The 14,295-nt window shown below is 38.3% G+C and overlaps 1 protein-coding gene across 3 annotated transcripts in view; it reads left to right on the top strand.

The window, feature by feature from the left end:
* The first annotated feature begins 60 nt into the window (after window positions 1-60).
* Window positions 61-14,295, top strand: part of STXBP4 (syntaxin binding protein 4) — a 197,943-nt gene continuing 183,708 nt past the window's right edge. For all 3 annotated transcript variants that reach the window (XM_008011417.3, XM_073004923.1, XM_073004924.1), the window contains exon 1: window positions 61-140. The gene's annotated coding sequence lies outside the window, so the exon portion shown is untranslated. The remainder of the gene's footprint in view (window positions 141-14,295) is intronic.

Here is a 14,295-nt window from a genome sequence, read left to right as displayed (position 1 = left end):
TCTCAGGGACGAGGTCAAATCTCGCGACGCCTGCTCCCTCTCGCGAGATCTGGGTTGAGCCTGCCGCTGCCTTGGCTACCAGGCTCCTCAAGTGGCAGCGCTTGCAGTCGGGCTACGGAGGCCGGGTTGCCAGATTACGGGTAAGTTTGCGTTTTGCTTTGTGACCGTTCCTCCCACTTCGCTTCCCGCCAGAGCGTCTCTTAACGTTTAGGAAAATGCGTTTCGCCCGTCCGCTTGCAAGCTTGCCATCACTTGGGGTTGTGCCTGTGATCTTTATTTAAACTCCACCAGCCTTTGTCTCCACCCGGCAGCCCCGGCGGCGACGCTCTCCCGCGGTCTTTTCTCCTGGGGTCCCCTGGCCGCTGGCTCCTGTGCTTACTGCCCTTGACTTGGTTCAGGGATCATCTCTCTCAGGAAGCCTTGCTGCGTTAACCGCAGCCCTCATGGACACCCACGATGCCTGCATTTTCTCAGCCCGTGGGCAGTCGGCTTCCCCTGTTCTGATGCCCCTTTACAACTTGGCCAGTGGAAATCACCACACAGCTGGAGCAAGAAGGAGGCTGTCAAGCTGAAGTTTGTTCGGGAGAGAGTGACCAGGACAGGAGGGCCATTTAAGGAGAGACTGAAAGAAAAGAAGCCCTTGGGGGGATGTAATAGCTTTCTTCAGTTGTCCCACAGGACGAACTCGAGGGAGGCAGAGAGCATAGCGGATTTTACTGTATTAGAAGGAAGCATCTTTCTAGAAACTATAAAATAGCAGTGAAGAGCTCAGATTCTGAGGTTAGGCGGTTCTGGAATTTTACCCGGGTCCTCACCATGGCCCTGTGCCCTTAGATTAGTTGCTTGCCCTCTCTAAGACCTGGTGTCCTTATTTGTAAAATGGAAATCATAACAGTAAATGAGAATATTCATATAACGCGACTTTCATGATGACTGAAGCATAGTAAGAATTAAGTTAGAAGTTAGGCTGTATTTCTACTTGCTACCTGGCCATTTCTAATGGTCAGAGCAGGTATAATTATACCCCACTATGTGGATGAGGAACTTGGAGGCCTGAGAAACTTTAAGTAGTCATTCGACATTTTATTTATTTATTGCCTCTCAACTGTGAGCCTGACACCAATCGACCTGCTGGCGCTATAGCACAGAACAAGTCGGAAGATCACTTCTGTGATGGGGAGTGTCCTTTCTACTGAGGAACTCAGAAAATAATCAAGTAACAGTTACCTAAATAAGGGAACTTCAGATGAACAATCAGTACAGTGAAGACAATGGAATAACATAATATGATTGACAGTGATGAGAAGGGGTAGTAAAGTAAGGTCCTTTTGAAGAAGTGACATTTGAGTTTAGACCTGAATGATGATAAGGAGCTACCTGCTCAATGACGATTCCAGGCCAAGCAAAGGCCCAGGGGAAGGAAAGAGCTAGAATGATTGAAGAACAGAAAGGAGGCCACTGTGTTCCCAACATAGTGAGCAGAGTGGAAAGTGGTTGGAAATGGGGTCAGAACAGGTAACAAAGGCCTGGTAATACCAGCCTTTAAAGCCATGCCCAAGAGTTTGGATTTTATTCTAAAAGTAATAGGAAGCTATTGGAATGTTTGACTCATACAAGTGATATGATCTGACTCACATTTTTTAAAAGATATTGGTTACTTTGTGAAGAATGGATTAAAGGTAGGGGGAGGAATGGAAGTAGAACAATTAGGAAGCAATTGCAGTAGTCCACATGAGTGATGAAGGTCACCTTGAGTGAGTAATTGATTAATTTGTGGTCACAGGGCCAGAAAATTGCAGAACCAATAAAATCTAAATACCTTCTGACTTCTTTCTATACTCTGGCATACTGTCTTAAAAATTTCAGGTCTCCATGATTCTACAAATTTATTCATATTGTGTTATGACAGTGTTTGAAAATCTTTTTCATCTGCATCCGCCTTGGTTCTTGTACCAGATTCTCAGCTCTTCTAGAATTAAACTATGAGATTTCTCATAGTTTAATTTTCTTACAACATAGACTGAAATCCCCGACACCAACAATACATTTCCACTCACCATTCTTTTTCTCCAGGCACCCCTTCCTTGTAGCTCCAGGTAGCAGTATAAATATATGTCAGTAATACAGTCTTTGTCTTGGACTCCAGTATTTTATTTTTGGTATAATAATTGCAAAATGAAACTCTTATGTACAGTGATATCGATAGCAATGAAGTGGTGTTGGTCTTTGTAGCTTTCTACTTTAATGAAAGAAAATATGCATCGTATCTGATCTTAGTATGATAATGTGAAATGGCAGTTCATGTTTATGAAATACTTCTGAATGACAAATATTTTGGTTTTTTATATTTTGCATGAAATGTGTAGAACATCATTTAGTTCAGTGTCCGATTAACAAACATATTAAACCATTTAAAACATTTCTGCAACATAATAGTACTCAAATTTCTTGTATACTCTTCACCAAGATTAGGGAATGATGAAGATTCTTCAGTCTTTATCTGTATACTTACTTGTTTATTTCCTATTACAAGGACAGTTTCTCCTTCCAAGCCACAGAGCAGGCATCAAAACCATAAGTTAATATTTATCCAGTATTACCATATATAGTCAGCTTGGACTACCGATAACAAAATACCACAGACTGGTTGCTTAAACAACAGAAATACTTGTTTCTCACAGTTCTGAAGGCTGGAAAGTCCAAAGTCACTGTATCAACTGATTCACTTCCTGGTGAGGAGTCTTCCTGGCTTATAGATATCTACCATCTTGCTGTGACCTTACATAGATTGGAGTAAATGAGCTCTTATGTCTCTTATAAAGACACCAATCCCATGAGATCAGGTTCCCATCCTTAGGACCTCATTCAACCATAATTACTTCCTAATCCAAATACAGCTACACTGGGAGGTTAGGGCTTCAACATATGGATTTTGGGGGATATACATTAAGTTCTTTATATCATGTTATTCATGGACTCTACGTAAATTACCCCATTTGTCCCAATCATTTCCATTTTAGATCTAGAATTTAATCCAGGATTACTCGTTGATTTTAGTTGTCATGCCTCTTCTGGAATAGTTGCCAGTCTTGTCTTTTTTTTCCTTTTTTTTTTTGAGAGTCAAGATCTTGCTGGGTTGCTCAGGCTGGTTTCAAACTCCTGGCCTTAAGTGATCTTGGTTTCCCAAAGTGCTGGGATTACAGGCGTGAGACACCATACCCAGCCTTATCTTTCATGACTTTGACATTTTTGAGGAATACAGGCTGGTTATGTGATTAAATGTTCCTCAGTATAGGTTTGTCTGATGTTTCCTCATGTTTGTGACCCCTTGACAGGAATATCATAGAGGAGATGCTGTGCTTCAGTCAGTGAGTCCTCTTAGGTCTCACATGATCTCAATTTGTTCCATGGCTTCATGTTGTTAACTTCTGTTTCTTTAAGATTGTGTCTGCCAGGTTTCTCTGTTACAAGGTGAATTAGCAACTATGTCACATTCATAAATGAATAGGCGATGTGTGTTTTGTGGGGAGAATCTTTGTGTTTTGTAGGGAGAAGCTTTGAGACTGTAAATATTCTGTTTCCCATCATCTTTTCTTCTGCCAGATTTAGCATCCATTGATGCTTCTTGTTTGAATCTGTTATTACTGTGATGGATGCCAAATGACAACTTTCTAATGTTAACAATCCTTCTAGATTTATTAGTTGGCATTTTACTGTAAGGTAGAGTTTTCCTTGCTATGCCATATATTTCTTGTTTGTTTGTTTACATCAGCATAGACTCATGAATTCAAATTTTAATCAATTTATTACATTTTTTAAAATTCTAACTTCAAATTTTCTTAGACTTAGCCAATCGAAGCCCCTTTTTGACATGTTTCCATCATTCTTTGATCACTTCCTTATTTTCTAGCACAACAACGTGCCACGCTTATCTTGTATTTTCCTGACCTGCCTTGGAATCAGCCGTTTCTGCCAGGAATTTTGGTTTCTTTAGTGGAAAGTCGTATTTAAAAACAAACTCTGAGCACTAGAGGTGTTCATTACTGGCCTTTCTCAGCAGAGAGACCCTGGAGAATTTGTGTGTATAAACAAGTATGCATTTGTGTGTTCAACAGCAGGAAACTACCTTTATCTTCAATGTATGTACTTGCTCAATTCCCCCCATATGTAAGCAGATTACTATGGCTGAAAGCTTGACCCCAGACAAGTGAATTCATCTCTGCCTGGTATGTCAGCCCAAAGCTGGGTATTAAATATGCTGCCCACTGGACACCATCCAAAAACTCAGCAAGACAAAAGTGACGAGGAAGAAGGAAAGAGAAAACTGTATTTAGGAAGTTCAGCTGCAGACATTTTAGAAGGGGTAGGAGGAAGGAGGAAAGGCCGGTTAGGAAGTTTGGTTCTAGACACATAGGCCCTTTCCCCTACTCTTTTCCCAAGCTCGGCCCATGAATAGGGGAAGCAGCCTTAGAATGATGAGTTAACTTGTCCAAGCCTAATCAGTTGGGTCGTGGCAGAGCTGGAGTTTAAGCCTGGATTTTTTCTGACTCCATACAACTTGCTATTTTTACTGCATCTTGTAGAAAGCAGCTTTGCAATGAATGACAACAAAACAACAACAAAAACACAGAAGCCTTTCTTTTCTATGTTAGGAAATACTGCTTTACTTTTGTCTCAGGTGAAAATCATCATTAACGTGGTTAGATGCCTGTTTGTAAGATGGCACATTTGAAGTTATTTCAAAGCTAGAACAAACAGTTTAGACAGAGTTGAGCATAGGCCTGGGGTCAGAGACCAAGGTTATAACCTGGATACAAGGAGTTCTCATGATGATGAAAGGTCTGTCAATATGCATAGATACAATAACAACACAACACTGGGAGATGCTGAAATGTATTTTTTTTTTCTCTGAAGCTTTAAATGAATGCATAAGCCTGGGCTGAGATTTTTGTGAGTCTGAGTGTGCTTGTAATAATGCATAAATCGTTATGATAACTAATGCCAAATAATGAGTTATACCATGAATGGAATGAGAGCTCCTCAGGGCAGGGCTAATCCAACCCTGTTTTGTAGGTATAGGTGTTGATTACACGTTTTAAATATCAAGAGCTGGACTGACATTTTAGATTTGACACCTTTAATTTGCAATATTATTCTTCAGCAATAAACAATTAGACCTTGTAAACTCTTTCTGGTTAGCTATAATCATGTCCAATTTTATATATTAGGTAAAATAAGTTATGTAAGTTATTTTTCATATAAGCCATTTTGATATTCACATAATATTTTCTTATCTGATTATTGATTTTTAGGCTTTCTGTGGATTATAAAGGTGTATTATTTTAAATTTTGGTATTTTTAATCCATAACATAAGTTAAGGAAATTGGGTCTTCAGTCTTAACATGATGGTCATCACTGAACTGTATTTTCTGGTGGTTTTCCTAATAAAGCTCCTGAACTCATTTAGGAATGTGAAATATCTAACAGTAATTCCAACAATACTAACAACTGTTTATTTAGTAGCTATTTATTACAATACTTGTATCTAAAAGAATAAGAGTAATATATTTGAATAAACAGTAAGTACAAATATATTGTGTTTACTTAAGAAAAGGCAGGGTAATTATTGTTTTCCAATTAGTGCACAATAATGCCCTGAAGTCGTCTCAGTCAGTTTTGATATCTTAGTTTCTTATTTCCTGGCAGCGGCCTCTGTGCCATCTTTTTGAGGAGCTACTCCATTTAAAAGCTCTTAAGTTTATATGATTGACAGATAATATGAAAGGAAAACAAATCATTTATCAATAGAAGGCATTTATTAATTCAAGTAATATTTATCAAGATCAGGACCAGCTTCATGAAAATATGACCTGTGCAGTCACACAAGACCCTACTCTTAAAAGGGCCCCTCACTTATGATGTAGGACACGCAAGCCCCTAAATTGGGGCTTAGCCCAGGAGGGTTCTTGGCTTGGCCCAGAAGAGAATTCCAGAGCAAGCTAGTGGTGTTAAACAGCAACTTTTACTGAAGTGGCATTGTACAGTAAGCAGCAGAGATTCTGCTTCTTGCTGAGTGGGGCTACCCCACAGATACTGTGCCCAGAATAGCAGCTTAGAGGCAGTTTTGCACTCATAGTTCTACCCACTTTTAATTATATGCAAATCATGGAACAGTTTATGCAGAAATTTCTGGGATGAGTGTGGTAGCTTCCAGTTTGTAGAGTCATTGCCGTGGAAAGGGGTGGTAAGGTCTGTGCGTTGCCATGGTGATAGTAAACTGATGTGGCACACCAGTGACCATGTCCTATGGAAAGCTGCTTCTATCCAGGAACTTTTTAGTTGATCCTCAGTTTGGTTCCAACTCCTGATTCCTACCCCACTTAGATAAGCCTTGTGTTTATTTTTAATGCTCTACTGTCAGCATCTTGAAATTCTTTTCTGTTTTTAAGACGGAGTCTCACTCTGTTGCCCAGGCTGGAGTGCAGTAGCATGATCTCGGCTCACTGCAACCTCTGCCTTCCAAGTTCAAGTGATCTTCCTGCCTCAGCCTCCTGAGTAGCTGGGATTACAGGTGCATACCACCATGCCCTGCTAAAAATTCTTAATCATTATTTAACATGGGGCCTTGCATTTTCATTTTGTATTGGGCCCTGCAATTTATGCAGCCAGTCCTGGTCAAGATGTAAACAGATATATAGATACACATACAGATATAGATAAAGGCACAATATTATATCTCAAATGCACTGACTGACAGTCTCACATGATTCGGGCCAAAGCACAGTTTAATTATGTGATTAAAGGCAAAGGCATAAAACTCGGGAAAGTACAAAAGTGGAGAGCAAAGTGAAGAGCCTTTAGAGCCTTTACTTTTAACCTTTAGAAGGTTAAAGGTAAGAGAGAAAGGAAAAGGCAAATTCAGGTCTCCTGAGAATAGTCAGGTTAAGTGAAATATGATCAAAACTCCAAACTTGCTACCATAGCCCATAAGACCCTAGGAAATCCAGACCCTGTCTACTTCTCTAACCTTATCTTCTACCACTCTGTCCCTGTTCACCATGCTCTAGTTGCACTTCTTTCTTTTCTGTAAACACCTCAAGTTTGTTTTACTGCCCTCAAATCTTTTCTCTGCCTGGAATGCTTTGTCCCTCAGCTTTTTTCACAGCTGACTTATTTGGATCTTAGCTGGGATACCATCCCCAGTCTAAATTAGCCCTTCTCTCCTTAGTCACATTTGCTATCTCCTTTCAGTATCTGAAATCTAGTTCATTTAATTGTATCCTTTTTTATTGTTTTTCTCCCACCACTAGAATGTAAATACCAAAAGAGCAATGAGCTTGACTTGTTCACCATAATATCACAAGCCCTTGGTGTGATACCTGCACATAATTGTACTGAGTTAAATGTTTGGTGGATGAATGCATGCATGAAAGCAAACAGAAGGCAAGTAGCCTAAGGAAACTTCTGAGAGCAGTGAGCTGTTGTGCTGATGAAGACTCCTTTCAAGAAGACTAAGACTTTCTTTGAAGTAGTTTTCTGATGTTTCCCACTGAGTTGGGCTATGTGTTACAGGCAGATGCTTACGCATCCTGAAATAGGACCAGTTGTCCCATAGAACTGACATTAATGGTTTCTTTGAATAAACATAGAAGTTGATTCTCCTATTGTTAAAACTTGAGAAAGTTAAATTTGTCTTATCTGAGTTACTTTCTCAAGAAACAAACCATCAGGCCTCCCAGGTACTATCAAGGAACTGAAACTTACCAGATCGTTGCATCAGGACAATATGATACCAGACCCCTCACCCATCATGACTACCTCACCCAGGGGTACCCAGTCCCTAGGCTGCAGACTAGTGTCCGTCAGTGGCCTGTTAGGAACCTGGCCGCACAGCAGGAGGTGAGTGGAGGGTGAGTGAGCATTACCTCCTGAGCTCCACCTCCTGACAGATCAGTGGCAGCATTAGATTCTCACAGGGGTGAGAACCCTATTGTGAATTGTGCATGTGAGTGGTCTAGGTTGCATACTCCTTATGAGAACCTAATGCCTGATGATCTCAGGTGGGACAGTTTCATCTTGAAACCATCCCCCACCCGGAGATCCGTGGAAAAATTGTCTTCCACAAAACTGGTCCCTGGTACCAAAAAGGTTGGAGACCGCTAGCCTAACCAATCACTTGCTACCTGTTGACCAACTCCTCTTCCTTACGCCTCCCTAATTCCTGTTTTCCCACACATAGTTACATTTTTTTCCCTGCCATGTAAGCCCCTAATTTTAGCTAGTCAGGCAGAGGGATACAAATTTCCCATCTCCTTGACTGCAGCACCCATTAAAGCCTTCTTCCCTGGCAATACTCCTTCTTTCAGTGATTGGTTTTCTGTGTAGCAAGCAACAGGACCTAAACCGAACCCCTGGCATTTTGGTAACACCCCCAAGACAAATGAGCAGCATTTCTGAACTCCTTAGGTTCTTGAAAGAAAAAAAACATGCAATAGCAAAGGGAATATTGCCTTTGGGTACAGAATAAAAGAGAATAAAATACAGTTGGCCATCAGTATCTGCAAGTTCCACATATACAGATTCAACCAATCACAGATTGAAAATGAACATCAGGCCTCAACGGCTGTGTCTTTACTGAACATGTACAAACTTTTTCTTGTCATCATGCCCTAAATAATATAGCATAACATATTTACGTTGTGTTTGGTATTATAGTTAATCTAGGGGTGATTTAAAGTATAAGGAGAGGATATGCATAGGTTATGTGCAAATACTACATCATTTTATATCAGGGACTTGCATATCTTCTAATTTTGGTATCTGCAGGGTCCTGGAACAAGTTACCTGAAGATCCTGAGGGATGACTATAACTCTTTGATCTTTTGTACCTTGGTTTCCTGAAACTTTTATGTTGTTTAAAAATGATCAGTTAAGTTTAGCCAAGGGAAAATAGTCATTCCTGATTTTGCCAATTTTCTTAAACAACCTTAGGATTATATAAATAGCTGATGTTATCTTGAAGAATCTCTGCTGTGATAAGGTATAAAACAAGTTAGCAGTTTCTAAATGCTGTCATTTTCTTGTCTCCTCAAGTATAATACATCTAACTTTATAGGAAGAAATATTTATATGTTTAATACTAGCTTTAGTGAATAGATAAATAGTAGGCATTTCTAACTTGTCAGTCCACAGAAACCGGACAGATTGTTGAGCAGCCAACATCATTGTGCCCTCTTCTTCTTTTGAAATGACCTTAATGTGAAATGTCACTACACCAGTACACTTTTCCCTCCACTCTGATCCCTCCCAAATGACCTACTGCAGCCTACCCCGTCCCATTCATGGGCCATACTGATCTTAGAGGTGGATGTATGTTTTAAAAAGAAAATCTTTCCCTCAAAAACACGGGGGAATTATAGTTTAATAAGCTTGCCAGAAAATTTTTGATTTGTAGAGCCAAGAAAGAACCTTTAAAGATCATTTGATGAGTGATTTTGACATCATACATATGAAGAAACTAGGGATTAGAGTAAGTGGCTGCTCAAAGTCATATGGCTAGTGGGCATCTACCCTCTAGACCAGTACTCTTCCCAATGCAATAAAAAAACCATGAAATATATGTACTGTGTAATAGGTACTATGAGCTTCTTTGCTATGAGTCATCTTTCTTTTTAAATTATAGCAGAAAATAAGTGTATTTATTTCTACTGCCTGTCAATTTGCTTACAAAGGAGTTGTCATAAGAAGTTATTTAAAGGATATAGCTGATTTTCTTTGGGAAACACCAGATCTGTATTATTTTCTCTTTTAAATTGCAACATTTGTTGATACCTTAGCAAATGAAGATGAAAGGAGAAAATGACATTAAAGGAGACAGAAAGAGCTGATTTTAAATATTAGATACCAAGAAGGTACACTTAAACCTGGTAGCTTTTTTGGTATTTTTCCTTCTTTATCCAAATAATATATCAAAGTATATATCCTTGTTTTAAGCCATTCAAAAAATAAAGAATAATTTAAAGAAGGAAATAAAAATAACAGTAAATAAAAATAGTAGTTCCAATTGTCAATTATTGTTTACATTTTATTGTGTATTTTTAATAAATGTAATTTTAAAAGATGAAATTATTCTATACATTCTCTTTTTACCTTGCTGCTGCTGTTTACCTAGACCATTTTTGATGATTACATAGTCTTGTTTTACATCATTGTACTGTAAATCATTTAACCAATTATCAATTTTTACATATTTTTGAGGTTTCTGATATTTTATAATTACTAACTATTCTGTAATGATACTTATGAACTAACAAATACTTCTTTTTTTCTTTTTTTTTTTTTTTTTTTGAGACGGAGTCTCTCTCTGTCGCCCAGGCTGGAGTGCTGTGGCGCAATCTCGGCTCACTGCAAGCTCCGCCTCCCGGGTTCACGCCGTTCTCCTGCCTCAGCCTCCCGAGTAGCTGGGACTACAGGCGCCCGCCACTGCGCCCGGCTAATTTTTTCTATTTTTAGTAGAGACGGGGTTTCACCATGGTCTCGATCTCCTGACCTTGTGATCCGCCCGCCTCGGCCTCACAAAGTGCTGGGATTACAGGCGTGAGCCACCGCGCCCGGCCGCTAACAAATACTTCTGTATGTTTGCTGAATCACTCCTTGCCAGCCGCAGAGTATTAAAATGAACTAGTATCCTGCCTTTGGTAGACAAACCGTGGATTTGGATTTTCCACCATTACTGATATCCCGTTTCCCCAGGTGCCACTCGTGAAAATGTTTTTGTTCTCTCACTTTTTCTAACCCTCTTTTTCTTTATTGTTCATAATTGTTTATTAAATGTGCTGAATTTTCACTGTTAAGGGATATTTTACAAACCATACCTAGCATTTTTAAGATACTTCTGACCCCAGCCACATCTTCCTTTTTGAACATAAAATCAAGGAGTGCCCTGTGTGTCCTTATTGCTCTATCAGGAATCTGGTTACTTTATATAGTGTGTGAACCCCAGAAAGCAATTAAATCTCTCCTTTTTGCTCCTGGAAAAGCTAACAGTGCTCTCTGCTAAGAAAAAGCCTCCTTTAACCCCTTTCTTTTCTTTTGTTGCCTCACTAACAATATAAGCATAAGCCCTCATACGCAATATGAGCTACAATTCCCCAGTCTACAGCCATACCACCTTGAACATGCCAGATCTGTCTGAAAATCCCCATTTTATCGAGATAATTTAACGTATCTTTAGAGACCTCCAGATAACCAATAGCTTCGACAAAGCACTTTTCTTATGAGCTTTTTAACACTTTTATTATGAAGCGATTGTTTGGACTTAGTATTAAAGCAACAAATCTTGCCTTCATTGGTATCATACTGTCCTTCCGTTTCCTTCTTGTGATCATTTCACTTTAGACAAACAACTAAAAAGACATTAGAGCTCTTGACCTTACAGCTCGTTAAATACTTCAAAGTAAATATAAAAGTACTTCGGCAAGGAAGGATGGGAATTAGGCTTTTGCTTACAAAGCCTTTATACGTCTATTCTAAATGTATTATTTTAGACTTTGTAATGATAGCTCAATAAATTGTCTAGTTATTTGTTTGTGACAGGTGTCTATGTGTGTGTATTGAAGTGTTAAGTAAAATCCACTTGTATGTAAACCAATATGTTACAGTTACATAATTTTTAACAAAAATATAACATGTATGAATTGTGCCTGGTTTTTTCTTCCACTGCTTTGTCAGTAACATTTTTAAATGAAGACATATATATAATCATATAACCAAGCAGAATTTGGGGTGGGAGGGAAATTATTTTCTAGAAGATGATACACTTAAAGCTTTCCCAAAACATTTTTTGTTATTTACAAAATAGTGTATTTTTAAAAGACATGAAATTAACAATAAAAAAAATAATAATACCTAGGAAGTAACTAAATAAGAAATGTGCAACTGTTACCAGTGCAGGGTCTTGACTCCAAGTCGTCCAGGTTCTTGGCACTTTGAACAAAGATTTGGACAAAATGCATAAACAAAGCAATGAAAGAATGAAACAATGAAAGCACAGATTTACTGAAATGAAAGTACTCTCCACAGAGTGGAAGCAGACTGGACCAAGTGGCTCAAGAGGGCTGGTTACAGAATTTTCTGAGGTTTAAACTTTCTCTAGAGGTTTTCCATTGTTTACTTGGTTACACCCTGTGTAAATGAAGGAGTGACCTGCAACCAATCAGAAGTACTTTCCATTTTTCATCTGCCAGGCAATGCAAAGGGAGTAGCCTCTGATCCTTTTGTGGAGAGGTAGGGTTTTCCTTTTGATTCAGTTCTAGGAAGGCAGCACCAATCAGCCTTAGGCTCCCTGCCTCCAAACCCTATTCTCCTGCCTCACAAGGTCACTGTGAAGGCAACTTTAAAACACCATAGAAACAAGCTTGTCCCACCTGTGGCCCATGGGCTGCATGCAGCCCAGGACAGCTTTAAATGTGTTCCAACGCAAATTCATAAACTTTCTTAAAACATGAGGTTTTTTGCGTTGTTGTTGTTGTTGTTGTTGTTGTTGATTTGTTTTTAAGCTCCTCAGCTATCGTTAGTGTTAGTGTATTTTGTGTGTAGCCTAAGATAATTCTTCCTCCAGTGTGGCCTGGGGAAGCCAAAAGATTGGCCACCCCTGCTATAGAACATCACAAAAGAAGATTTGAACAAATGGAAAGTGATACCAAATTCTTGGATAGGAAGACTCAAAATAACATCATAGATAACAATATGTCTTCAATTAATTTGTAAATTTAGTATGATTCCCTTACAAATAGCATTGTTTTGTTTTTTAAACAAGATAAGAATACTTTGAATTTAATGTGTAAAAATAAACAACCAAAAACAACCGGGGAAACTTGGTTAACAAAAGAACAAATGAGAGGTGATTGGCCTTACTAGATAATGCCTCTGTAATTAAAATAGAACGGCATTGGTGTACAAATAAACAGACTAACCAAAGGCCCAGAATAAAAATTACAGAAGTAGACCCAAACCCTTAAGAGATTTTGTATATGATGAAAGTTGTATCTCAAAATGGTGGGGAAAAGATGGGTTATTTAATAAATGTGGTTGAGATAATGGGGTGGTCTTCTTGGGAAAAATATGAGTTGGATTTGTACTTTATATTACGATGGATTCCAAATGGATCAAATATTTTAAAATGAAACCGTAAGAGTACTAAAAGAAAATATGAGAGAATTCTTTATAACTTTGGAGTGGGCAAGGAGTTTCTAATTTGACCTAAAACCTGGAAATCATAAAAGATTCATAAAGTTAGCCACAAACTTTTGCGTAACAAAAAGCCTATAACCCAGAAGAAAAGTGTTGGGGGCGGGGGATATATTCTTAGTGCTGATAGAGAATTTCTGTAAGATTTAAGAACTCCTAGAAACTGAACAGAAAAAGACCTAACAATAAATAGAAGAATTGGCAAAAGGTGTTAAAAAAAAAACACAGTTCACATAAAAGAAGATACTGAATGGTTCTTAAAGCATAAAAAACTCTTCAGCTTCACTCCAACCACCTTGAGATACCATTTTCATCAATAAGACTGACAAAAATCCAAAAGTTATTTAGTATACCATAGTGGAGAAAATTCAGAGTAACAGGCACTATTGCTGGTGAGATAGTAAATTAGTACAACCCTGACTGAGGGACATTTGGCAATTTCTATCAATTTCATTATGGCATTTTTGTAATTTCATTAAATTAATATTTACTATAATTTCTGGCAGAAGATATTTTTATCCCTTTTATTTTCTCTATTTTTTTGTCCAGTGAAAAGAACTGCTTTTATTGAATACCATGTCTGAGAATATAAATTACTAAGTCTTACTCAAACACCATATGCGTTATGGGCAGATTTTTTTTTATCTGATGAGATTTCTAATTATATGGGATGAAGATTGTTTTAATGAGATCATAAGTAAACAGATTTATCAAAGAAAAGCTCTAATTTAAGTTTTCTGGAATAGATTCATCTTATACAACAAGATTTTTTTTTCTCCAATGTTCTACTTTCTCTGTTTTTGCTGACCTAACTGTTTCCCTCTTATGATTCACCAAACTAGAATAACAATATATTTGTCTTCAATGTGCATATTTTTAGTAAAAGAACAGAATGTTTTCCTTCTGTGTTATTTATTAATTATGGGAACTTGAGGGTGGCGTATGTGTGTGTGTGTGTGTGTGTGTGTGGTGTGTATGTAACATTACTAGAATCCCTGTTGGTTGAGGGCCTTGCAAGCTTGTATTAAGAAAGAGTAGGAAGCAGT

The sequence above is a fragment of the Chlorocebus sabaeus genome, chromosome 16 (genome assembly GCF_047675955.1).
Source record: "Chlorocebus sabaeus isolate Y175 chromosome 16, mChlSab1.0.hap1, whole genome shotgun sequence".
In the NCBI taxonomy this organism is placed as follows: Eukaryota; Metazoa; Chordata; class Mammalia; order Primates; family Cercopithecidae; genus Chlorocebus; species Chlorocebus sabaeus.
The sequence above is the reverse complement of the archived record's forward strand: the minus strand, read 5'-3'. Positions and strand labels throughout refer to the sequence as shown.